At 50.4% G+C, this 24,935-nt stretch overlaps 1 protein-coding gene across 7 annotated transcripts in view; it reads right to left on the bottom strand.

The window, feature by feature from the left end:
- LOC109283074 (uncharacterized) overlaps nucleotides 1-20,573 on the bottom strand; it is an 80,106-nt gene extending 59,533 nt beyond the window's left edge. For 3 of the 7 annotated variants that reach the window (XM_059733412.1, XM_059733417.1, XM_059733413.1), the window contains exon 1: nucleotides 20,376-20,571. The gene's annotated coding sequence lies outside the window, so the exon portion shown is untranslated. Of the gene's footprint in view, nucleotides 1-19,335; nucleotides 19,388-20,375 lie in introns of all 7 variants that reach the window. The other 4 variants (XM_059733414.1, XM_059733415.1, XM_059733416.1 and 1 more) reach the window with 3 other exon arrangements.
- Nucleotides 20,574-24,935: the final 4,362 nt, after the last annotated feature.

Here is a 24,935-nt window from a genome sequence, read left to right as displayed (position 1 = left end):
TCCCTTCCGACCCTAACATCTATGAATCTATGAATCTATGAATCTATGAGTGCCACTGGGCCGGGCCCACCAGCTCTGTGCCACGCTGTGTGGGTCCCAGCATTGCAGCTGGGAACTATGCTGCGTGGCATGGAGCCAGCTAACCACAGTTCCTGGCTGCAATGCTGGGACTGCAAGATGCAGCAGAAGCCAGCCCAGCCCCCACAGTTCTCAGCTGGCTCCTGCTGCTACCGGCCTGGCCCTGGGACCCTGTGCTCCTGCCCACTGCCACTTCCCCCCTCCCCGCCACCTGCCACTGCTGCCTTTCCCCTGCTGTTTCCCTTCCTTCTCCGGCCACTGCTACCTCCCACCACCCGCCCACTGCTCCCCTCCCACCCACCCGCCAGCTGCTCCCCTGCCTACCCGCTGCTCGGGCAGCACATGGTTCCCAGCTGCAGGGCCAGGACTGCACAGCACAGCAGGAGCCAGCTGGAAACTGGTTGGGCCAGCCTGTCTCCTGCTGCACCAGTGATCCTCACTCCCCACCTCCACCCATTATTATCTGAGTTTCCCTCTCTGGTGGAGGGAGGCAGGGAACAGCCCCAGGGTTTCCAGGCCAAAAGCCTCTGCTGGCAGAAGCTTCTGGTTGGGGGAGGAGAGGGGCAGGCCTTGTTGCTGCTGCCTGCCACCAACTCCTTCTGGATCCCGCTGCCACTGGCACCTTGTCATCTTTGACAGGCAGTCATGGGAAGATAATAATTAATTTTCTAACTTTTTGGGGGGTCCCACAGGCTTGATAAACTGGTCTGGTGGGCCAGATCCAGCCTGTGGGCTGTATTTTGCCCAGCCCTGACTTAAAGGTTCCCCAGGGCTTCACATAATGGTTGTGGAGGACAATGTCCCTGGTCTCTCCTCTTCGGAGGACTCTTCAAGGGTCAGTACTAGTGTCCTACCACTGTCTTCCTTGCTTGAGACAGCATGAGTCATACCTGTGGTCAGCGACATCTCAGGAGTGGAGGATGGCCCAGAGACCTCCGATCGTCTCATTGCTTGGCATTCAAGTACTTTCACTAGTGGCTGGAAGTACCAATAACGCAGCACGTTATGCATGGGGGTGCCCTGCCACTGAGCTCTTGCTACTTCACATCAGAAAGCAGCCCTCATAACCTTGGCCTTCAACCCTGCACTGGGCCGCTGTCTTGTGTCCACGCTTGGCAAGTCTCCTGACCACATCCAGGTGTATATGCAAATTCACATGCGGGGTGTTGCCAAACTGGATTAACACCTCAGGGTCCCCCAGGACCCACACCAGGCTCTTAGTCTCTGTATAGGACCAAGTGCCCTGGTTTGCTCTCTTCTCTCCCTGGTCTGATCTGTTCTCTCCTCAGCATCAGCCATCTCGGATCAAAAAGGGGTACCCGTACCCAGGCAGCTGTGCCTGACCTGGTCAAGTAAAGTTCACCACCCTCTGACTGTCATGTTGGTGAACAAAATTTGTACAACAGACATGCTGGTGCCATGCTGACAACTTTGTTTCTTATGAGCATATTTACTCAGTATGGATTTTTGCAATTTTTAGCGCCCAAAATATCTGGAAGGTATAGCAAATCAACGAACCATGCACTGACGGGTATGCCAATGAGGATCACCCGCAGGGTCCCTTTTGGGCCATGGTGCAACAGAGGGCTACCCACCAGTGACCCATATGTCAAATATGTCAAGACACCGTTCCTTGCTCGCAGTTTCTTACATACCTGGTGAGGCAATGAGTGACAATATGAATGAATGAAAGAAAGACTGAATGAATCAATGAATCAATGAATGAATGATTAAATGCATGATTACTGACAGAAATGACCCACTATTCATAAAGAAGGCCTGCTTAACACTCAAGCAGACTCACAGATGGCCCATGATGGATGACAGTGGCCAGCATGCCTGCCAGGTCCATGCTGCCTGTCAATCACTGGCAGATCATGATTAGCAAGGGAACCCCAAGTCCTGCCCCCCTTGTACCTGGGTGTTAATCCAACACTGGTACGAAATTAATAACCGCTTCTCCTCTTTGAACCCCACCTGGCTATAGCAACAGACCATTCTGAGCGTGCCGTTCACTGGTGCCAGTTGAAGTTGCAAAAGTTGCATACCAAAAAATATATTAGCAGATCGCAGCTCCCTAGACTTTGCATGAAAGCAATGGCCTTGAGGAACCACTGCTCCCTTCTACCCTGTACTAAAACATCCCTTTTTGGTGTGCTGTGACTGAATTTTCTACCACCCCAAACCCACATATTCATGTGGTAGCTTTACAGAAAACCTGACAAATGGTATTCTGTGAGCCTGTGGGAATGTTGAGTGTAGTTGCCTGCGTTCTGAATATTGGGTCAGTTATTTCCTCACTAGGTATGACAGCACTAAATGAAGATCAAAGTAAGATTAGGATTAGGACTACGATGGCATGACTGCACCACCCTGTCCCCTTGTTCCTACTAGTACAGCACACACACAGGCATGACAAGATTCACAACTTTATTTATCATCCTGTTTCCTTTCCCCAGAGCTGGGTGGGACCAGCCGTGCCTCTTACACTCTGAGGAAGGCTTTAATTTCTGCAGCAAAGTCATGCTTAGTATCAAGGGTCAACGTCATGTAGCGCTGTGACAGGTGTCTGTCCAGCCACTGGTGAAGGTTGTGTGGCAGGGAAGTCTTGTCCTCCATGCTGTCATAGCTAAGGGTCTCAAAACAGGAGCGCAGATGTGCATGGGGCACCAGCAGGATCAGCAGCAGCAAGGTATAGAGGCTTGGGCAACCTTCAGCCTGCACAAGCAGCTCGTCACGCATTGCCCAGGGCACATGCAGCAGTGGCACACTCTGGGCACATTGGCATCACTGGGGGTGACTGTCCGTGAGGCATCTCCTTGGAGAGGCCCCCAGAGGGAATGGTGGCTGCACAAGACCTTTGCAACAGTTGTCCTGCAGCCCCATGCAACCTGAGCCCAGATGCCAATAGCTATGCAGCAGCGAAGCAGAGCAGTTGTCCTGCATGGGCAGACGGGGAGTGAGGGGGGAATGGTTTGGAGCAGCAGCAGCAGTTACCTGCAGCCATCACCCAGTGGGATGCTGGCCACAGTGGACCAAGCTGGGAAGCAGAGAAGGGAGGTTGTTAATGCAGCAGCCTCCTGGCTGCTGGGTCTGACCGGTTGACTTATCAACCTACCATTCTCACTAGGCACCCCCCATGCATGGCCAAGCCTCATTCTGAGGAAAGGCAGCTGATAGCACTTGGTGTAGCGCATCTTATCTGTGAAATGTTGCAAAGTTTCACAAAAGGCTTCTGTCTCTTGGCTCTTCAGAGCCAACATCTGTACACAGGGGAGAGTCCAGCTGAGGGTCCTGAACACCTAAAGGTCACATGTCAGTGATGTTTAAATATATAAATCAACATTTCTATGTGCCTGACTTCAGACTCCATGTGTGTTCTGGCCAAAGGGAGGGACTTGTATAATGTTGATGGTCAGGCACTTTCTTCTTCAATGTGGGCTATTATCACATACTCACGCCAGGCTCCCTGGCTTTGTTCTCTTCATTTGCAAAGCAAACAGCAGTTGACAGAGGCACCCATAGAGGGTTTTGTTAAACTTTTTAAAACTGCAAAACCTGTTAAAATTTTAGATCAGATTGGCTTTGGGGGTGGAGGTATGAAAATAAATGTTGGGAGCCAGGGTTGATGAAAATATATGTTGGGAGCCAGAGGGGGATGAAAATAAATGTCAAGAGCCAGAGGGAGAATGGCATAAATTGATACCCTGGCCAGGCACATATGTGGCAGGCACAGGCTTGGCAGGGCCCCATTTGCTGTTAAGGGCAAATGAAAGCACTACCAGGTGCCCACGTTAGGCATCCAAGTGGTTATTATGTCTTTGCAGAAACCAGGGGCTGATTAAGGGGTGGCATGGAACAGGGGTTTCTCTGGCCATGGGCATGTGGAGAGGCACAGTGTGGCTGCAGGCAATATGGGTGGGCTCATTCCCGCCCATGCCCTGCCATTTGCCTTTGGCCACTGGCACCTATTACAGTACAAGGCAGCCCATGCAGGCCGTTGGAGTCAGACAGTCCTGTCCCCCCACCCCCAAAGTCCTGTTCCACTGCACCATGAGCTACCAAGGTACCCCTGTTCTGCACAACACACCATCATCACCCAGCATCCACTTGTGGGGAAATACTCTCTCTCATTACTGGGGAAGGTCTTGGAAAAGATTATCAAGGAGGCCATCCTTAACAGACTAGCTGAAGGCAATATCCTGAGGGATACCCAGCATGGGTTTGTTGTGGGTAGGTCTTGCTTGACCAATCTCATTTCCTTTTATGACCAGGTGAATTATCACCTGGACAAGGGGGAAGAGATTGACGTTGTATACCTCGACATTAAAAAGGCCTTCAATCTGGTATCCCACAATCACCTCTTGGCTAAACTGGCTAACTGCAGCCTTGATGTCACCATAATCTGCTGGCTGAGGAACTGGCTCCATGGTAGGACCCAGAGGGTAGTGGTCAACAGGAGCCAATCGTCTTGGTGCACTGTGACCAGTCGGGTCCCACAAGGCTCTGTCCTAGGGCCTATACTATTTAACATCTTCATTAATGATGTGGACATTAGTGTCAGAAGCAGACTGGCCAAGTTCGCCAATGACACCAAACTCTGGGGTAAAGCATCCACACCTGAGGATAGGAGGGTGATCCAGGCGGATCTGGACAGACTCATAAAATGGGCAGACGAGAACCTGATGGTGTTCAACACCGAAAAATGCAAGGTTCTCCACCTTGGGAGGAAAAGCCTGCAACATGCTTATAGGCTTGGTAGTGCTATGCTGGTTAGCATTACAGATGAAAGGGACTTGGGGGTCATGGTTGACCACAAAATGAATATGAGCCTTCAGTGTGATGCTGCAGCTAGTAAAGCGAGCAAAACGCTGGCTTGCATCCATAGATGCTTCTCAAGCAAATCCCGGGACGTCATTCTCCCGTTGTACTTGGCCTTGGCGAGGCCGCAGCTGGAGTACTGCGTCCAGTTTTGGGCTCCACAATTCAAAAAGGATGTGGAGAAGCTTGAGAGGGTGCAGAGAAGAGCCACACGCATGATCAGAGGTCAGGAAAACAGACCTTATGATGAGAGGCTGAGAGCCATGGGGCTATTCAGTCTGGAAAAGCGCAGGCTCAGGCGTGATCTGGTGGCCACCTATAAGTTTATCAGGGGTGCTCATCAGGATCTGGGGGAATGTCTGTTCATCAGAGTGCCCCAAGGGATGACAAGATCATACGGTCACAAACTCCACTGTGACCAATTCAGGCTGGACATAAGAAAGAATTTCTTCACTGTCCAAGCCCCCAAGGTTTGGAATAGACTACCGCTGGAGGCGGTTCAAGCACCCACTTTGAACGTCTTCACGACACATTTGGATGCTTATCTTGCTGGGATCCTATGATCCCTGCTGACTTCCTGCCCCTGGGGAGGGGGCTGGACTCGATGATCCTCCGGGGTCCCTTCCAGCCCAAATGTCTATGAAATCTATGAAAGTCTATTACCGCTATATGTCTGAAGCAAGCCAGGGAATGTTTGGCTTTGCTTATGTCACCCAACACCCAAAACCAGGCATTATCAACCCTTCCCAATAAAGCAGGCAGATATGGATGAGAAATATTTTTTATTAGGCCAGAGCACTTCATTTCTTAACAATGAAATACCACAGGATGCCCACTCCCTGATTTCCTGTATAAATAGCAGCATTGCTCAATAGAAACCCCTCTCCCATCATATGCTCTTCTTTCCCAGCTGTGCACCCGCTGTCTGATCTGCCCCTTTTTCCCTGAACCGTACTGGTGCTCTCCTGGCCCTGCTGGAATTGGGGTGTCCCTCGGTCATATACAATGTGGGTGGAGGAACAGGCTTAGTGGTCTCACTGCTGTTGACCTCCCAGAAAGTGGCAAGCCTAATGGAGCTCATGTGCAGTCTCCTGGGGGGGGACCCATTTACAAATCGGAGGCTTGTTCATGCACTTAAGGAACTGATCCTTAATCAATGCATGTATCTCCTGGAAATCCGCATGGCACTACAAGGCCAGCTCAAGAAATTGGTATATATGGTCTAGATCCTTTCGGAATTCCCTAGTGCTGGCCATCTTTCTGTCTCTGTTTAGCCTCTAAGCAGCTCCAAGACTTTGTCCCACCAGCCATCTGCAGTGATCACTCACAATTGCATGGCCTCCACCAAAGACTCCATCATGCTCTCTCAGGAGCATTGCTGCCTATGGCAGAATTCCCACATTTACTCTGTTCCAGTGCGAGCTAGCGTCCGCAGTTTGGACACACATTCCCGACTTCCATTGAGTGTGGTAGCTGGTAACAGGAATTGGCAAACAAAGTGTTCATGGTCAAAGAACTCATCCCCAACAGCTAAACAAAAGGTTAACCCCCGCCTAAGCTACTTGCAGAAACCCCACAGCACATCCACCCCAATGGAAGTGAAACATTGACTTCCATAGTGCCACAAATGGATATAATGCCCATCCCCCGATACTTACATGTCCCTGACCATGGATCCTCTTGCATCTCTGTAACAGAAACTGAACTTTGGGTCTCAGGAATCTGCCATGTCAAATGAGTCCAGGGTGGGGGAAAGCACTGTTCCATCCAATGTGTCGTCTTCCTCCTCTGTGCTCAGTGCCCAAGGTATCAGGAGACTGGTTGCATGGTCAGGATAACTTCTCCTTGGCTATCCCCATCCACCAGCTCCTACGAGCAGTCACCCCACGCCTCCAATATGTTTCCTGTTGGCATGTCAGAACAGTCTATGGTCTATTGGCTAGGTGTGCTCTCCTGAACACCTGTCCCGAATGAATAGAGATAAGCCTCGCCTGCATCCTTGGCGAGAATGAGAGACAGCTGCTCATAGAATGGTGCAATTGTGCGTGCTGCCCCAGAACAAGGTTTTTCATCCTTGGCCCAATAAAAAGCACATTCCAGTGCCTTGATCTTGCTGCGGCACTGTGTCAAGTCCCAGGTGTGCCCACGCACCTTCATTTCCTTGGCAATTGCTGTATACACTGGTTTATTTGATCTACTTTCTAGCTGCTCGGTGATCTTTTCCTCCAACCAAATATCGATCAAGTCTTTTAAGTTCTTCCCCAGTCCACTTGGGGCCATGGTTTATAGATGTATCTTGCTCCTGTTCCATAGCCTGCATACTTGTTCTTCAGTGTCAACACTGAGAATTTTTTTGTGGCCAAAAGGAGTCAAGAGAAGGCTATCTATGCTGCCACCAGAGTCACAAAATGCTTTCTGGCAAAGTTTTGGAGCTGTTACATAGACACGTGTTTAAAGAACCTTTTTCTGAAATTCCATGTATAGATACCTATGTAGGTGTAAACTGTGTCTTAGTACCAGCAGTCAGGAATCTGTTCAAGTAACCTTTCTGAACAAAGCACCAGTGAAATACATAGCCTTGCCCAAACTGTCCCGCATTGTACAGAAGGATAGATCATAATGGCTCGCTGCTGATCACACCCAAGCGCCTTTGGCTGGCAGCTCTTCCTTCATGCACACATCCGCTTCCCCCACTGTGCCACCTATCAAGCACTTAACTGTTCTGGGGTTCTATTTAGTGTGAAGGGAAGGAAAATATGGAGTTTGTCCATTCAGCATTTGGCTAAGTGCCCCACTTTTTACCAATGAGTGACTGATAAATTTCAGGGGGTTGGGAATTGCCCAAAACCCCAAAAACAAGTTTTGGGAGGCCAGGTGACAGAAACCTGGTGTGCTCAGCAATAGAAATGTAGCAGGGGTGTTAATGATGCTCTATTCCAGAACTGGATGTGGGCCGATTTTGGACCATAGTGGCTGCAAGAGGATTTGATGGTTCTAGTTCCTCGGTCCCTGACATAGGCACTGATGTGCTAATGGGAGCTATTGAAACATAGCACTGACCCCACACACCTACATTTCAACTTTGGCTTATTCCAGGATGGGGTATATTTATGGGGTGATACTTAGAATCATACAATCATAAAATCATAAAAAGTTAGGGTTGGAAGGGACCTCAGGAGGCCATCTAGTCCAACCCCCTGTTCAAAGCAGGACCACCCTCACTAGACCATCCCAGTCAAAGCTTTGTCTAGCCAGGTTTTGAAAATCTCCAAGGATGTCGTTTCCACCACCTCTCTGGGTAACCTGTTCCAGTGTTTTACTACTCTCCTAGTGACAAAATTCTTCCTAATATCTAACCTACACTTCCTTGCTGCAACTTGAGACTGTTGCTCCTTGTTCTGTCATCTGCCACCACTGAGAACAATCTAGCTCCATCTTCTTTCGAGCCCCCCTTCAGCTAGTTGAAGGCTGCTATTAAGTCCCCTCTCAGTCTCCTCTTCCCTAGACTAAATAAGCCCAGTTCCCCCAGTCTTTCCTCCTAAGTTATGTTCTCCAGTCCCCTCACCATTTTTGTTGCCTTATGCTGGACTGTCTCCAATTTGTCCACTTCCTTTCTGTAGTGGAAGGCCCATAACTGAACACAGTACTCCAGATGTGGCCTCACCAATGCTGAACAGAGGGAAATAATCACTTCTCTTGACCTACTGGCTACACACGTACCAATGCAGCCCAGTGTGCCATTAGCCTTGGCAACAAGGGCATACTGATGGCTCATATTCAACTTATTGTCCACTGTAAACCTCAGGTCCTTTTCTGCAGAGCTGCTGCCCAGCCAGTCAGCCCCCAGCCTATACTGGTGCGTGGGATTTTCCATCCTAAGTGCAGAATTTGCACTTGTCCTTGTTGAATATCATGAGATTCCTTCTGGCCCAATCCTCCAATTTGTCTAGGTCACTCTGAATCCTAGCCCTACCCTCCAGCATATCTACTACTCCCCCCAGTTTGGTGTCATCTGCAAACTTGCTGAGGGTGCACTTTATGCCATCTTCCAAGTCGCTGATGAAGACATTGAACAAAACCAGCCCCAGGACCAACCCTTGGGGGACTCCACTCGATACCAGCTACCAACTAGACATTGAGCCATTGATTACTACTCTCTGAGCCCGATGCTCCAGCCAGTTTTCTGTCCACCTTACAATCCATCCATCCAGACCATACTTCCTTAGCTTGCCTACAAGAATGTTGTGGGAGACTATATCAAATCCTTGCTAAAATCAAGGTACACCACATCCACTGGTCTCCTTGCTTCCACAGAGCCAGTCATCTCATCACACAAAACAATCAAATTGATACTTCTTTGTGTGTGCCTATTCATTGGTCCAGTAAACGCTAGTATCTGCACCCCAGGGCATATGATGGTTGCCTGGGGTCATCCTAAGCCCCACAAGTTCATAGTGAACAGACGGGACATAACCTGCCCCCACTCACTACAGGCAAAATTGCTGCTGTGCCTATACCAAGCACACAGCCTCCTGAGCTGTTTAAGAAAGGAAATGCAAATAGTAGGGCATTTATAATGCTAATAGATTGTATTCAACAGCCCTATGTGTTCAGTCAACCACCCTAGTGAACCTTGGTGAGTCTGTGTGCTAAAAAGCCACCCTGGTTGTGCGCTGCCAAACAACATGGCTTCAATGAAGCCTGACCGAGTGAGTGAGGAGGACCAAATGGAGTTGGATGCTCTGGTGGTGTCCTTGGATGCAATCGATACTGTAGAGATGCAGCTACTGATCGCAGCTCAGAGTATGCTAAACCTTCTACTAAGTCGTGAAGACACAGCAGAACCTAATCACGGCTTGCTATACCAGACAATTGCCTATGCAGTGGATTGGGAGAACCGAGAGGCAGTCATGGAACTGGTATATGACAGGGCTCTGTGGATCAACCTAAGAAGCAATGATCACAGGGTCTGGGCCCACACAAGCAGCTCTGACTGGTGGGAGTGAATCATAATGTCAACTAGGGATGATCAACAGAGGCTGGAGATGTTCCAAATGACCAGGGAGACATTTAAGCACATAGTCTCGATGCTGGGGCCACAAATTGTGAGGTAGGAGACTATCATGCATTAGCCCATCGCACTGGACAAGACAGTGGCCATGGACATCATGAAACTGGCCACCCCCACCAGCCTCCACTACATCAGGTACCAGTTTGCTGTGGCTCCCTGCCCAAGATATGCCAACTGCTGCAGGACATTACAGAGAACAACTTTATTTGCTGCAATAACCCCTTAGAAGTTATTGAAGGCTTCAAGGCCATGGGGTTCCCTAACTGTCCAGGTGCACTGGACAGCACACACACCCCTGTGTTATCCCCATTGCAGGTAAGCCAGTCATTCACAAACAAGAAGGGATTTGCCTCAGTCATGGATCTGTGGTGAAGCTGTGGTGGATTACCGGGGCCATTTCATTAACATTTATACTGACTGGGCAGGCAGCGCCCATGATGCGCGTGTTCAGAAATTTGCCGCTGCCTGATGGAGAAAGTAGAATATGTGCCTGGAGTCACCAATAGAGTGATCTGTGGTGTTGCTGTCTCCCTGCTTGTCATAGCAGACACGGCTTACCCCCTCTGGCCCTGACTCATGAAGCCATATGGAGGACACATCACTGACGTGTAAAAGACAGCATTCAACTATCATCTAAGCACATGCAGGATGGTTGTTGAATGCACCGTTGGCTGTCTCAAAAAATGTTGGAGGTCACTGAACTACAGGCTTGAGTTGGAACCAGAAAACATAACGGCTTTCGTAGTGGCAGCTTGTGTGCTTCACAATATTTGCAAAACCAGGGGAAAGGTTTTCAGTGAGTATTGGGCTGAGGAAGCACAGGAGGTAGTGGGTGTGGTGGGTCAGTAGGGGATGCTCCTGCGTCGAGCCCCTGCCTCACTGAGCCTCACCCAAAAACCAGGCTTCAGATGCCTCCCCAGGGGCACCAACTTCTAACCAACCCCCTTCCTGAAACACACCTGCAAACCTGGGGTAGCGCTGCCACCACCCAGGCTCAGGTCTCTGTCTGGGCCCTGTGCTGCCCGGGATACACAAGCCCTAGACCTTGGGATCTTTAAGTGCTTCTATTAGCCTGAGGCCTAAAAAGTAGCCCCCCTTGGTCAGCCAAGCCAAGGGAGCAAGAAAGCCTGCCCAAACCCTCTCGAGCATGTAACACCACAGCTGGCTATAATGGCCAGCTTTATTGGGTAATGAGGATGGCATGGGGAGGAGTACAAGTCTGAAGAGTAGCAAAAAAACTAACTCTGAGCAAACAGAGAGGCTTAGTAGCCCTTTGATATGTGACCAGAGTACATTAATCTAACTTCCTAGTTAAGTTTCTCACTTCCGGATCCTAAGTATGAGAGAGGGCTACAAAAGTCCATGATGCTCCCTGCGTGTCTTTAAAAATGTCCTCCCCACTTCTTCCTGGAGGGGACCCTTCTGACCTCATCGCTAAGTTCCCATTAGAAGCAGTCCCACTGGCTGATGACCAGTGCTTCCCAATGACACATGATTGACCAGGAGAGAAAACTAGTCACATGACCTGCAAGGGTGGGAAACTCTTAAAAAAAGAAAGATCCATCCCTATGGAATTCCCTAGGCAACCAGGTAGTTGACTAGCAACCGGGTTGATAGACACATGAGTGAGGGAAGAGTCTAGGACCAGGCAACCCAAAATATAAGGAAGCTTGGAGGGGGGGTTTTCACAGTGGGCAGAGATGTGGGTGGGCAGTGCACGGCACCCCACACCATCCGCATGGAGACACTGTTCGGATGGCCATTGTGAGGGCTTGCCTGGCTGCACACATTATGGCTGTTGCCAGTGGAGTTGGTTCTCTTTAGGCCAATGGATATGTTCCTGAGTGTTTCCTTGAATACAAATTTCATTGCAACACAAAGCTTCTGTCTATCTCTTAAGTACATTGTCTGTAATGGCAGGGAGGAGGATGTGGTGACCGGGGGGGGTGAAGGGGGCAGGTGAGCATCTCCCTGCAGGCAGCTGCAGCTTCTCATGGTCACTTGAAGTATGAATAGCAGCCCACCACTGGGACTACAGCAGGGCATGGGGGGAAGGGAAGGAGACGCTCTCTAGTAGGAGAAGTGGGGTGTCATTGTCAGGCTGCCAGGCATGGCCCTGGAGCCACAGCCTAGTGCAGGGAGCTACATGAATCGGTGCCTGATACCTGGCCCAAGTCAACTCCCCTAGCTTAGCCTCCCTGGACCTGGGTGGGCCATGTGCTGTGAAGAGTTAATAAAAGTGCTCCAGGGTGATCATGTTAGCTAACAAAGGGCTTAATTTTATGCAGGAACCAAGGTTGGATTATGGGGTGATGGTGCTGTTGCCAATAAGGGCACCCTTTGGTGAACCAGGGAGGGACAGCATGATCCAGGATGGCACCCATGCCAGGGCACCACCCAAGCCAGGGCTGTGCTGGGGGGGGGGGGGGGGGGGGAGGTATGGTCTTTGACCACGTAGGAGTCTTCGGGTTGGCAGGGGGGTTACCTGCTAAAAGTCCAGGAGCACCCATGGGTCTGACTGTACTGAGAGCTAGTATATAATAAGTGCCCACCATGGCAAGACTGGCTAATGGGTCCCAAAATTTCCCTTCATGTCGGAAAAGATTGCCCCCCCACACACACACACAGGCAGATGAATGCATGGGCCAGCTGTGCCCCAGCCTGTGAGAATGAAACACACAGCAGCCCATGGCTGCTGGGTACCAGGCGGGGGGACGTGACCTCCCCGGAGCCGTGGAAGCAGCCGGAACTGCAGGCAGCAGCAGGGAGTGAAGAGGCTATGGGGAATTTTGGGGTGGGCTATAGCTCTCGGCCCCTGAAGACTCCCCCTTAGTGCTGTCCCTGCTGGCAGGGTATGTGGCAGAACACAGAACTTCTCCACAGCCAGGCTGGGATCTTGTGATATTGACAGCGTGGCCTGGGGCATGCAGGCTACAGATCGCAGCTCTGCTCCCAGCTGCAGAATACGGTGTGAGTGGAGCGAGACCCAGGCCATGGTGGGGGGCCTGGGCCCAGGGGCCCAGTGAATCTTAAGCCACCCCTGCAGAAAATTCTTCCCCCCAAAGTTCAATGGGCTAGCAGTGGGTTTGGTTGTAACACACCCAGGGCAGAGATATGGATAATCGGCCCCTGCAGGAAGTTCCACCCCCAAAAGTTCATTGGTTAGCAGCAGTTTGGTTGTAACACACATTGCTGGCCAAATAAACATGCATGGAAACACCTCAACCGTACCCTTCAACCCCTTTGTAACAACAATGGTTTTTGTATCACCACCACCAATCCTTTAGGTAGTGCTTCCCTCACCTGTCTCTCAACTGCATCCACCCCAGCACGCACCTGTGCAGTAGTAGAAGCAGCACGTGGTAAGTTTGCCACTGAGAGGGTGTGCCTTGACACATCTTAATATGTTAATATTTTGGGGTAACTTGTGTCTTTCTTATAACTGCTTTCCAGCAAACCCACGCGCAGCAGAGGCATCGTCCCGCACCCCTCCCTTGGGCTATGCTGCTGCACGGGAGATATATAGGTATTGACAGACAATGCTGGAAGAAATCTCCCACAGGAAATTTTGTAGCCTGTAGGGGGAGGCAAGGAACCTTCCTGGTTTTGGGAGTATGGGGCAAAACCTGTCTTCTTTCTTCCCCTGCAGAACAATAAAACAACAAAGATGATGTCACCCACCCCTGTGCTCTTTTATTGCTGTTGGTTGTCTTCAGTTTATTTATATTTGTAGTTTTTATTTATTTGTTTTTTAAAAATAAATAAAGGCTGTATTTTTTTATTGTGTTTTTAAATAAGTTTGTAATTTGTAAAGTTCCTTCTGGGTGTGGTGTGTTTTTTCATAAGCAGATTAATAAATGTGGCAGCTGGGCCCAGGGCCAGGGGCCCATATTGGTGCAGATGAAACCATCAGATGGGCCGGCCTAGGTGTGTGCCACGCAGCAGCCTGTAGCTGCCAGGTACCAAGGGGGGGCCACGACCATGCTGCAGCCAGCCCTGGGAGTGGCAGGATCAGTGATGGCAGGGAGCAGAGGGGCTACAGGGAATTTTGGGATAGCTGTAGCCGCTCCCCACCAAGCTCCCTCTTTGCACCACCCCCGCTGGCTTCAGGTCATGGCTGTGCCCCAACTATGGACCACGCTGTCACTGCCACAAGATGCCAGCCCAGCTGCAGAGCAGTTCTGCATGCTGCCGCATGCCCTGCCAGCACATCTGGGCCAGTCCCCATGGAAACACCAGGCCCACACTATCACAGCAGGCTGCAGCTGGGGTCTCCATAGAAACCGGCCCCAGCCATGTGGGCAGAAGCTAATGGACAATGGCCAGATCCGCTAATGGGAAATGGCCGGATCTGCTGGCTGGATCCGCCATTTTGCCCACCCTATTACAAAAAGGCCCAAAATAAGCACCCTCCAAATAAAACAAGCCCAAAAAATCACAACCTGTGCCTGCAGGCACTACAAGAAAGAACTGAGTATCTGTGGGTTCAGGCACAGCCTCCCCCCTGCCTTGACCCAGCTGTGATCCAGGTGAACCTCAGTGTTTGGTTACAAAACTTCCAACAGTTCAGGACCCTGTCTGTTTGCTGTGCCACCTTTTGCAAACAACTACAGGGTCGGTTGGGGGGTGGGATTTCCCTTGGCCAGGTCACCCCAAGAACCTTTCAGTTGTCTGTGGCTTGAATGCCCTCCCTAGAACCCCATTAAATCTCTAGCCATAAAAGCCACTAGCAGGTTTCTGAGAACCCCATCATGAAACTACAGGGCTACCACTTTATGATTAGAAGGTACACAACAAAACCTGGCCCTGCCCGACACCCCTGGTCCCGTACCCCCCCACAAATGCTGCCCAGGGGACAAGGCTGCTGAAGGCAGTATGGGCAATAAACACAGCAACTGGCAGAGGGACCCACAAGGCAGGTGGGAAAAACTGGTAGAACTGGTAAATCTGCTAAAAAGATACAGGTTGGCTTGGGTGGGGGGTGAACTCCTGCATACTGACTGAAAAAAAGAAATGAACGTGATGCCTCTCACTTTGGGGAGTCTTTGTGACTGTTTGGACCTGGAGAGTCCTGTGAGTGGGCAGGCAGCATATGCTCTGAAGGGCAAATGAAAGTGCTCCAGGACTCCCCCTTTAGGTGCCCAAGTGGTTCTTAATTCCCTGATAGAACCAGGGGTAGATTCTGGGGTGACAGAGATGGTGCTGCCATCAGTAACCGTGTCCCTTGGGATGACACAGGCAACAAGGCACAGGGGCAGTACCCATGCCACGGCCATGGGGATGGGGGGCGGATGACTGTGCAGGCAGCCACGGGTTGGTGTGGAGCTCCCTGTGGACAGCTATGGCTTGGGGGGAGCGTGGGGGACGGGTGTTTTGGGAGTGAGGGGATTACTGGTTTGCTGGTGCCCCCTGCTGTAATTGAGTACCAAGAAATCAGAGGGGTGGGTTGTTATATGACTCCCCATGCTGTAATTTACTATGAATTGTGCACTTAGTTTAATTTGATTGAAAAACTGTCATTTGTAAACAATGACATACCAATTTAAAACAAACCATGTCAATGTTAATAAACCTATTTAATTTAGTAAGGATTAAACCCCGTCATGTGTACAAGCACCCATAGCTCTTTAATACTAAAATATTAAGGGAATAATATCTATTAAGTCCTAAACTGTATCAAGATGTACTCATAAAGCTTGCTCATGTTTTAAGATAAAAAGCAAGCTGGGCTGTAGGCCAGTGTTGAACAGTGTCATCTATATAAACGTTAAGGGTTGAATCCTGTCCCCACTAAAGTTGACTACTGCTTTGCCATGGACTTCTCTAGGACCAGGATTTTATTTTTCATGTATTATCACCAGTAAATATTTATGAAAACCTGCTTAGAGATTTCCTGCTTGAATTGGGTTGTACCTTGACATTTATTAAAAAGATAAAATAATCTATAATGAACAGTAAGACCTCTATAGCTAGTCCTCACAGTTATTTCCTCTTTTTTTTTTAAGCAGAGTGAGTGAATTTAAGTGCTGGCTTAACATTAACATTGAAATCTTCTCCAGCTACCAAATGGGTTATGTGGACACACAAGCTTCCTCCATAATGCTCATCAGATGTCCCTCAATCCTGACCACCTTTAGGAAGGACAATTTTCACTCTAGAATGATTCACAAGAAACTGATGTACCACTTTGTTTCATGTAGGACACTGAACTACCATTAGCAGTTTACCTTCTGCCTTCTACTGGATTTGAACCAGTAATTTAAAAAAAACAGTGAACACTGTGTACCAGCCTCTGGATCTGTCTACCATGTTTCTTTGAATATAAGACTCCCTTGATTTTAAGATGCACCCAAATTTTCTAACTTGCAATTGAAGAAAAAACCTCTATGGAGCTTTAAGAGCTTTTTATTTCTTAGCCCAAATTTCAGACACAGGCCATTTTAGAAGAAATATTTGGTTTTAAAAGATGTATCCTATAGTCAAAGGAATAACATACCACTACAGTTTTTCTATCCTTCTTTTGCTATTTGTCTAGGAGCCATTTTCACTGAAGCATTTCACTGAAGTGGCCACATCTATACATGCAGTTAATGTGCCTGAATTTTTTGCACAGAAATTCAGGTGCATTAGAGCACGCATCTGCACGTGAGCCTGTGTCAGGAGCAAACTAAGCCCAACAGAAGCAGCCTAGCCCAGGGCTGCCCTTGCCCTGCTTTGCCCCCCTGCAGCAGCCAGGGGGAGCTCCAGCTCAAGGGGTACCTCCCTCCCAGCTGAAAAGAGATTGGGGCTGGCCCCAAGCCTTGGGGGATGAGGAGAGCTGGGGACAGCTCCCTCCCAGCCACAGGGAGCTCAGGATTGCAGCCCAGCTTGGTGGCACTAGCTTGGGGCGATGCCCTGTGCCCATGCGGCAGCAGCATCTTGATCTCTCCCCTCACTTTGCTTGCAGGTGGTAGAGGAGCCCAGGATGAACTTGCTGGATCAATCTGTCATCAAGAAAGGTAAGGAGGCACCCGCCCACTCGGCGGCCTCAGACCCTGTTCCTGTTTCTGGGGCTGGCTCTTGGCGAGCACATCCTGTGCCTTGGGGTCACTCTGCCTCCCAAAGCACTCAGATGGGGGGAGATGGGATCTGAGCAGCACTGGGACCAGGGAAGGCCACCCCCAAGCACTGGGCAAGAGTCGGGGCATGAGCTGGGGGATCCCAGCTCGTTGCTGCCCTCCCTCTGGCCAAGTGCCTTGGGAGGCAGAACAAACAAGGCTCAGAGGGCAGGGCTCACTGAAAGCCAGCCCCAGAAACTTGAGCAGGGTGCAAAGCCGCCAAGTGGGCGGATGCCTCCTTACCTTTCTTGATGATGGACTGATCCAGCAAGTTCATCCTAGGCTCCTCCACCACCTGCAAGCAAAGCAAGGGGAGAGATCAAGATGCTGCTGCCGCATGGGCACAGGGCATCGCCCCAAGCCAGCGCTACTGAGCTGGGCTACAGTCCCAAGCTCCACACAGATGGGAGCCAGGGACAGCTTCCCCCCACCCTAAACCCAGGGCTTAGCCAGGCAGCTGTTGTGGCTGCCTGCTGCCTCACCTGCCCCAGCCCATAGTTTAAAGTGCCATTTTCTAGTACTGTTGGTACTTGCATATGGTGATTTAAATTAATCTACTGCACAGTAATTGCTGTGCATGTGTAGACAGTGACACTTTACTGCACATCAGATTAATCTAATGCATAGTAAAGCGTCTCATGTAGATGCACCCAGCAAAGCCAAAAGCTTCTCTTTATCCTGGATCTCTCTGAATGGCTTGAGTCACTTATACTTCTCTTACTACAGAATGGCAGAGATGGATGCTCCATGAAGTGACTGCAACCCCTGACCAAACCATAAATGAAGGCCTTCAAGGCCTGCTGCTGTAGCTACGCATCCTAAAAAGAAGGTGGGTTTTGGTAACTGATCAATACAGCAAACTTTTCTGAATAGCTTTTAGAAACAAAGAGGCTGCCTTTCAGAGCATATAAATGGCATTTGAAGTCTAGAGAATTCAAGACATTCCTTTAACTTCTGCAAATTTATATAGATACCAGTTCTGACAGGTTTGCTGATAGCTGACAAGTGACAGTTCATGTCAAATAACATGTATCACCCCCATACTAAGAAAAACTGGATCCCATTCTTTGCTGACTGTAACACTAAATACTCACTAGTAATAAAGGATTTGTCCTAATTACCACATAGGTCAACAGTTCCCCCATAAACAAAATTATCTGAAGAGTCCAGGGATTTATTGATTGAATTTTTTTCCTAATACCAGTAAGTAAAATGGCAGTTCACTTGCCCTGGGTAAATTCATATAATGTAAAGGGCTGCAAGGCCACTTCACAGAGTGCAAACTATTTCCCAGGTGTTTTCATGACCTTCATCTTGCATGAGCCAGAGTTATGTCAAACTAACATGTTCCTTTTGACAAAGTAATTACATTGCTATATTCCAACCAAAACAGCATTCAGCATGCTGGAACTAGATCACAGATGGCACTGTCTGCAGACAGATAGGGGCTTCACTCAAGACCATGTTTTAATTTTTTTTCTGAGCTAAGTATCTCAGAACTGTGAGTAGCATCCCCATCTTGATCCTGCCCTGATTCTAGGCTAAAAACAATTCCTCACTTAGTATCAAACTTGTCTTTATAGTTTGACTTGGTCTCCTCCCACATTGATAACTACTAGTTGAAAGCAAGAATTTTCACTGAAGAGGAAAGAGGAAAGTAATATCTGTACAAAATGAATCTCCCCAATAAATAATGAACAAGTCGCCTGGAAACAGAAAAGAGAAGAAAAGCTTTTCATAAGCTCCCTAGGCCACAGTGTGTTGGGAAATGGAAGTTTTGCAGCTTTACCATCCAGAATAAAATCTACTGCTCGACTGCAACGCTAACCAGAAATTACAGCACCAGATCCAGAACATGTGGTCTTCTCCATCACACACTACCAAATATCCACCTGGCCAATTAATTAGATGCCCAGAAATTAACGTCTCCTCTCTTAAGGTTGAGCAGCTTCTCAAAGGCACACAACTGCATCCTCCAACTAGGGTTTTTCCCTTTCTCCTGCTGCCATAGTAACTTATGCTCCTGAAGGTCTAACCATGACATAACCCTTTTGGTAATAAACAGAGAAATTATGACAAAATAAGACAAACCATGTCTTTCATCACCAGCATTGTGACCTCCAATATTCATTCCCAGTGCTGTATTCTACCATCATAGGAACATTTTTCCCAATATGCCTTTCTGCAGTTAGCCCTTTCAGTGTGACAGAACCAAACAGCTACAGCTCTAAGGAAGCCATTTTACAGCTAGAAGATGCATCTTCTTACCTGCTGATAGGTTTTTCCTTTTTGACCACTGAGGAGATGGTCCCTCTTTACACTACATAAAAACGATACCATAGCATTCAATGTCCCTGTTCCTGCTGCATGTTATGTCCTACCCACTTGTTTTTCCAGCAGAAGTTTGTTTCAGTGACTGGCATTGCTGATACTGCTATGTGAAACAAGCAGGGTTCTGTTCTGTCTTCTGCATTATCAATATAGTTACTGGCTAGGTGCCACCTGCACGGTCTTTGTTACCAGACAGAAGGCAGGGCAGGGCTGCACCCTAGAGACTAACTCCTGCAGAGCAGCATAACCCTGTCCTGCCTTCTGCCTGACAAGCCCGGCTGATTACTGCTCTCCCCATGTATTAGTGCAGGTACTGTCAGGGGCTGCACAGAACAGAGTTTCTAGATCCCAGAGCAGTCTCTGCAAGGCTGGCAATCACAAAATCGCCTCACAAGCAGAGTAAGTCTGATGTGGAGTGCGTGAAGGAGGGTGCATATGGAAGTTTCCACCATACTGTTGGTCGGGGCCTGGCCCTGTAAGGCCGGAGGCAGTTTCCCAGTGAACGCAGTGGAAGGGGCCACGAACTCAAATGAAGCCCCGAGAGGATGGGTAAAGCGCTTTGCCCCGCGCTCCTGACAGCGGGGAAGACCCCGCGGGTACTTGTGTGCACCCCCGCCCCCTGGGTGACGCCACCGGCTGCCGCCCGGGCTCAGGCCGGGGCCCGGGCCCCACCCCGCGCGGGCAGGCCCGTGGTGGCACCCCCCTGCCGGCGAGGCGGGAGGGCGCAGCGGGCAGCCCCCGCCTCCGGGCCGGCCTGCGCTCGGGCCTGCCGCCGCCGCCTGCCTCACAGCCCCGAGCCGGGCGGCTGTCAGCGCTCGCGCCGCGGGGCCTGCCGGGCAGCGGGGCCGTGGCGCGACTCGGGCCCGGCGGGGGCTGCCCCGGGAGGAGGGAACCGCGCGGCTCGGGCCCCCTCCCGCCCGCCCGCCATCCCGGGGGAGGCCGCCCCCCACCCCGCCGCCCGCAGGGCCGTGTCTTACCGCAGCAGGAGGGCAGCCCAGCCGGGCCGCCTCGCAGCCCGGCCCTGCCGGCGGGCGGGCGGGCGGAGGGGGGCTAAGGAAGGGGGAGGAGGCGCACTGACGGCAGCGGTGTCAAGTGCGGAGCGCCGGGTTACGTGCCGACGCCCGGCTGCCACGACTCGCCGTTCGCGGGGAGAGCGGAGGAGCGGCAGGGCGCTGCTGTGCGTGCGCGGCGAGCGGCGGGCTCCGGCCGGGCCTGCTCACCTGCTCGGCGGCGCCCGCCTGCCCGCTCGCCCGCTCGCGCGGGGCAGGGCGGGGCGGGGCAGGGCAGGTGCGCTCGCCTGCCGCGGGAGCCGGCGCGGCGCCGGGTAAGCCCCCCGCGAGCCCCGGGCACTCCTGGGCGCCGAGTTGCATCTGGGCGCCGCCGGCCCCCTGGCCCCGGGCCCCTCGGGGCGCCGCCCGCCCGCGGCCCCTGGCTGCAGTGCGTGTTGTGTCCGAGTCGGGCAGCCGCTGACCTGTTCTCTGCCCTCCCCAGCCAAACACACGTAACCTGGCGGGAGGGAGGGAGACTTGACACGTACGTGCCAGCCTGATCTTTACCGTGACACCCCTTCATCAGAGAGCGGGCGGCGTTTAGGCTGGTGGGCTAAGTGGAAAAGGAGAGGAGCCCATAACCCCGAGAGGTGGTTGGGCTGGAGTGGAGCTGTCTAAAGCCCAAGCCGGCTGTGTTTCTTCCTCTGCTTTCGGGGTTGCGATGTAAGCAAATGACATGCTTTGTTTTCCTTTAATCTCTTGCATGTTTTCCTCCCGTGGCAGTAGGATGGTTAAGGACCTTGTTTGATTGATGGGGGCTTGGCGAGCCTGCCTGTCTGTTGTGAGCCGTCCTGTTGGAGAGGGGCTTTCCCTTGCCTTCTCCTGAGTTTGGCTTCTAGAAATCGCCTGGTTCCTGCGCTTCACTGTCAGAATTTGAAGTACCTGCTGATTTTTTTTCTCCTGGGGCAGCCAGAAGCGCGTGGTTTTGTGTGAGGATCCGCTCTCCCCAAATCCCCGAGGTTGCAGGCTCAGTGGGCCAGTGTCGTATCCTCTGCCCAATGCTGCAGTCAGTGGCGGGTTCCTTTTTTTGCCCCTCTTCTTCCTCGACCCCTGGCATGTTCAGCTCTCTTTACAGTGCATGGGAATTGATGTGTTGATTTCGGGTGTCAAAAAAAGAGTTGCTGGTTATTCTAAGTTTCACCGAGGAATGAATGAGCAGAACTGATCTGAAGAAGTGTGTGGAGAATGTAACTGTGTCTATCTTGCTCCAGATTCTGGTTTAGTCCTATACCATGTCATGCTGAAAAACAGAATTTGTCTCTCTTTTGGGTGGGGGGGATAGATAAAAAGGCCCATTTCTTATAGCAGCTGTTTTCTGGGATCCAAGGTTCCGTGTTAAAGTTTAGTAAAGATTTCACTCCCATCCCATTCAAGGCACACTGAAGAAATGCTAGATGATAGGAATTGAACCTAGCCTGTCTCCATTTTTAAATATATATATATATATATATATATATATATATATATATATAGAGGAATGATAGGAATTGAACCTAGCCTGTCTCCATTTTTAAATATATATATATATATATATATATATATATATATATATATAGAGGAATGATAGGAATTGAACCTAGCCTGTCTCCATTTTTAAATATATATATATAAATGGAGACAGGCTAGGTTCAATTCCTATCATCTAGCATTTCTTCAGTGTGCCTTGAATGGGATGGGAGTGAAATCTTTACATATATATATATATATATATAATTGACTGAGGCTGATCTCAGTGGGACTCTCAGGTGTTCTGTTTTTCTTACAATTTATTAATCTGCAGTAAAGCAATTAAATGAGAAACTGTCAAGTTTCAGCTAGCATATTCTTTCACAGTTTACTCCCTTCGCCTTTTCAGAGTTAAAAACCATGTGATCCTTACACTTAAAGTAGCTGAAATATGAATGCACATATTTTAGGTTAAAGCAGCAAATAGTAAAAACTGAAGTCTCTCTTTTTTAAATCTGCATAAGGGGAATGCCAAGTTTCCCCATTACAGTAGTCCCACTGAGAAAGATTAGAAGACCCTAGAGTTAATAAAAACAATTCTGGGTTTTATTTTTTTTCAATATCACAGTTAGACATTGGAAAGTAGCAGACTGCTCTTGGATTGATTGGAGTCAAGTTAGATGGGCTGGTTATATTACCATGAAGACTTCATTAATTTTCACCTTCAGAGAGAATTATTTTGTACAGTTTTGTTAGTTCTGTGCATTTGAGGAAGGGCCCCCACTTCCCCACAACAGAAGCCGTCTTTAGAAGGAATTCGCTAAATCCAGTTCAGGGAACTTCAAAACAATTAACGGCAGCTACTTAGAAAGTTCATTTTAATCGGGTTGAGTAAACGAAATCTGTTGATAAAAAACAAATATTAAACGTGTTTTCACGAATCATAAAACGTTTTAAGGAAAACTCCTACCAATGATCCCTTTTCTGTTAAAAATCATGGTCTCGCTATTTTATTTGGACATTCTTCCAATCGTTCGTTTTCTCTTCATGTGGTCATCTCTATTAGTTATTTTTCCTATTCCGTAGCTTTTTTGGAAGCATCTCAAATTGATTTTTGTTTTGCCGAGTGTTTGTGTCTAGCAGTGTTCATCTAGATGGGATCTTTTGTACTTAGATGTTACAATTTTCGATCCTATTCTTTAAAAATGATGCTGCCTCTATTTGAAGTTTAAATTAAAACTTTTTCGTTGCAAAAACTCGATCAGCAGCTATGAAAACTATCTCTATAAATTGTCATGATCGGAAATCTAGGAGCAAACTCTTTGAAAATGTTACTTTGGGATCCAAATGAACCAATTTACAAAAATCCAGACCCCAGTTACTAAGCTCTCGTCCACTGGTGGTTTAAAATCGCTGTGTCTTGTTCCTCGGGTTTAGACTTGGAAGCAGAAAAAGGTGGAAGCAAAAATACTTTCAAATGACAAGATTAGTGCGGGGCGGGGGTTGTGTTTGTCTGAAGAGAGAAGTTTTCATTGATTGCTAGATTCCAGTTCAGCATTTAAACGTTTTGAATTAAAAGTGGGTTCATAACAAATAAGAAACAAACACTGTGGTTTTTAGACGCTGCTCATAGGTATTTTGGCTGCTATAACTTCAGAGCAGCGTTTGACACCGTCTGGCTTTGCCAGCAGCTGCCCTTAACAGGAAACATTTCCCCCAGGTCAGCCGAAACGCTTTAAATTGAATCGACGCCTTGTGCGCCCTTCCCGCCCTTGTCTCCCCTCTGAACAGCAGGGTTTGAAACCCTCCGTCGTCCCCTCAGGTCGCTTTGCAAATGCATTTCTCCTCTGATGCTGTACGTTTAGGGGGCAGATAAATGTTGACGTTGGCATGTGTGTTGTCTGGTAGCGGACCCGTAAAGGGGACAAAGAGACCATGATGAGTCTAGACTTCCAGTCCGAGTTGGATATAGGGCGGTTGCACAGGGAGGCGAAACTCCGGTGTCCCCTACGGGCTGCTGCTGCTGCTCCCCGCGCAGTGGAGGCGGTGGGTGTTAAGGTCTCAGTCGCTACTTAACTTCGGTTTCTGCCTGGAGAAGGGGCTTATTCCTCAACTGTCCGGATCGCTTGTCCCCGATCAGAAATGCAGCCCGGAGTCGCTTTTGATCTTGCCTCCAGGGCTCGCTTTCCGGGCGCGTCCCAGGGTGCGTGGCCGTGGGGAGCGGGGCTCCTGCTCCTGGCTTCATTTCTTGCCCGCGAGTGCTTTTCGTGAGGCAGTTTAGGAGCTGTGGCTCGGGGGCACCGGCTGGGTGCCCCCAGGGAAGCCTGGTCGGGGTCTCTCTAGGCGTGTGCGGAGTGAGAGGCGTTCCCCCCTCAGGCAGAGGCGCTGGGAAGCCGGTGCCGGGCGGGGCAGAGCCTCTTGGTCCCGGGGAAGAGGGCTTCCGCGGTCAGGGGGTTAGCAAAGGGCTGGCGGGTGGGGACGGAGGAGGGTAGGGCAGCCCGCCGGGGTCCCAGCGCCTCTTCCCTGTGCCTGCCTCGGCTGCCCAGGCAGTGCAGCGCCCTGCGCTGTGCGCCCCCGGCGCCGGGCACTGGCCAGGCGGGGCGGGGCGGCGCTGCCCGCCGAGGGGCAAGGGGGGACAAGGCTGTAGCTCGGCTGAGAGCCCCCGATCGGCAGCCAGGCTGCTTGGCCCCAGCGGGTGGGAGGCACCAGGTGGACGGGCCAGGGCGAGCCCCAGAGGGCCAGGGGCTGGCAAAGGGCGGAAAGAGCCCTTCCTCTCCGGGAAGCCCCCGCAGCCTGGCACGGAGCCTAGGGCTGGGCTCTGGGGAGCAGGCAAGACGACTCGTCCCTCCCAGGGGTGGGGGCCCGGTGATCTGGGGACGGAGCCCGGGCAGGTCCGTGAGGCGAGCTCTGCGGCTCCGCGGGCCCGGCCCGGTGCTACCTGGTCCCGGGCGCTCTTCGGGCTGCAGGCAGGACCAGGTCCCCAGGCCCAGGCCGGCCGAGGTATGCGGGCTGCCGAGGGCTCTGTGCTGAGGATCAGGAGAC

The sequence above is a fragment of the Alligator mississippiensis genome, chromosome 9 (genome assembly GCF_030867095.1).
Source record: "Alligator mississippiensis isolate rAllMis1 chromosome 9, rAllMis1, whole genome shotgun sequence".
In the NCBI taxonomy this organism is placed as follows: Eukaryota; Metazoa; Chordata; order Crocodylia; family Alligatoridae; genus Alligator; species Alligator mississippiensis.
The sequence above is the reverse complement of the archived record's forward strand: the minus strand, read 5'-3'. Positions and strand labels throughout refer to the sequence as shown.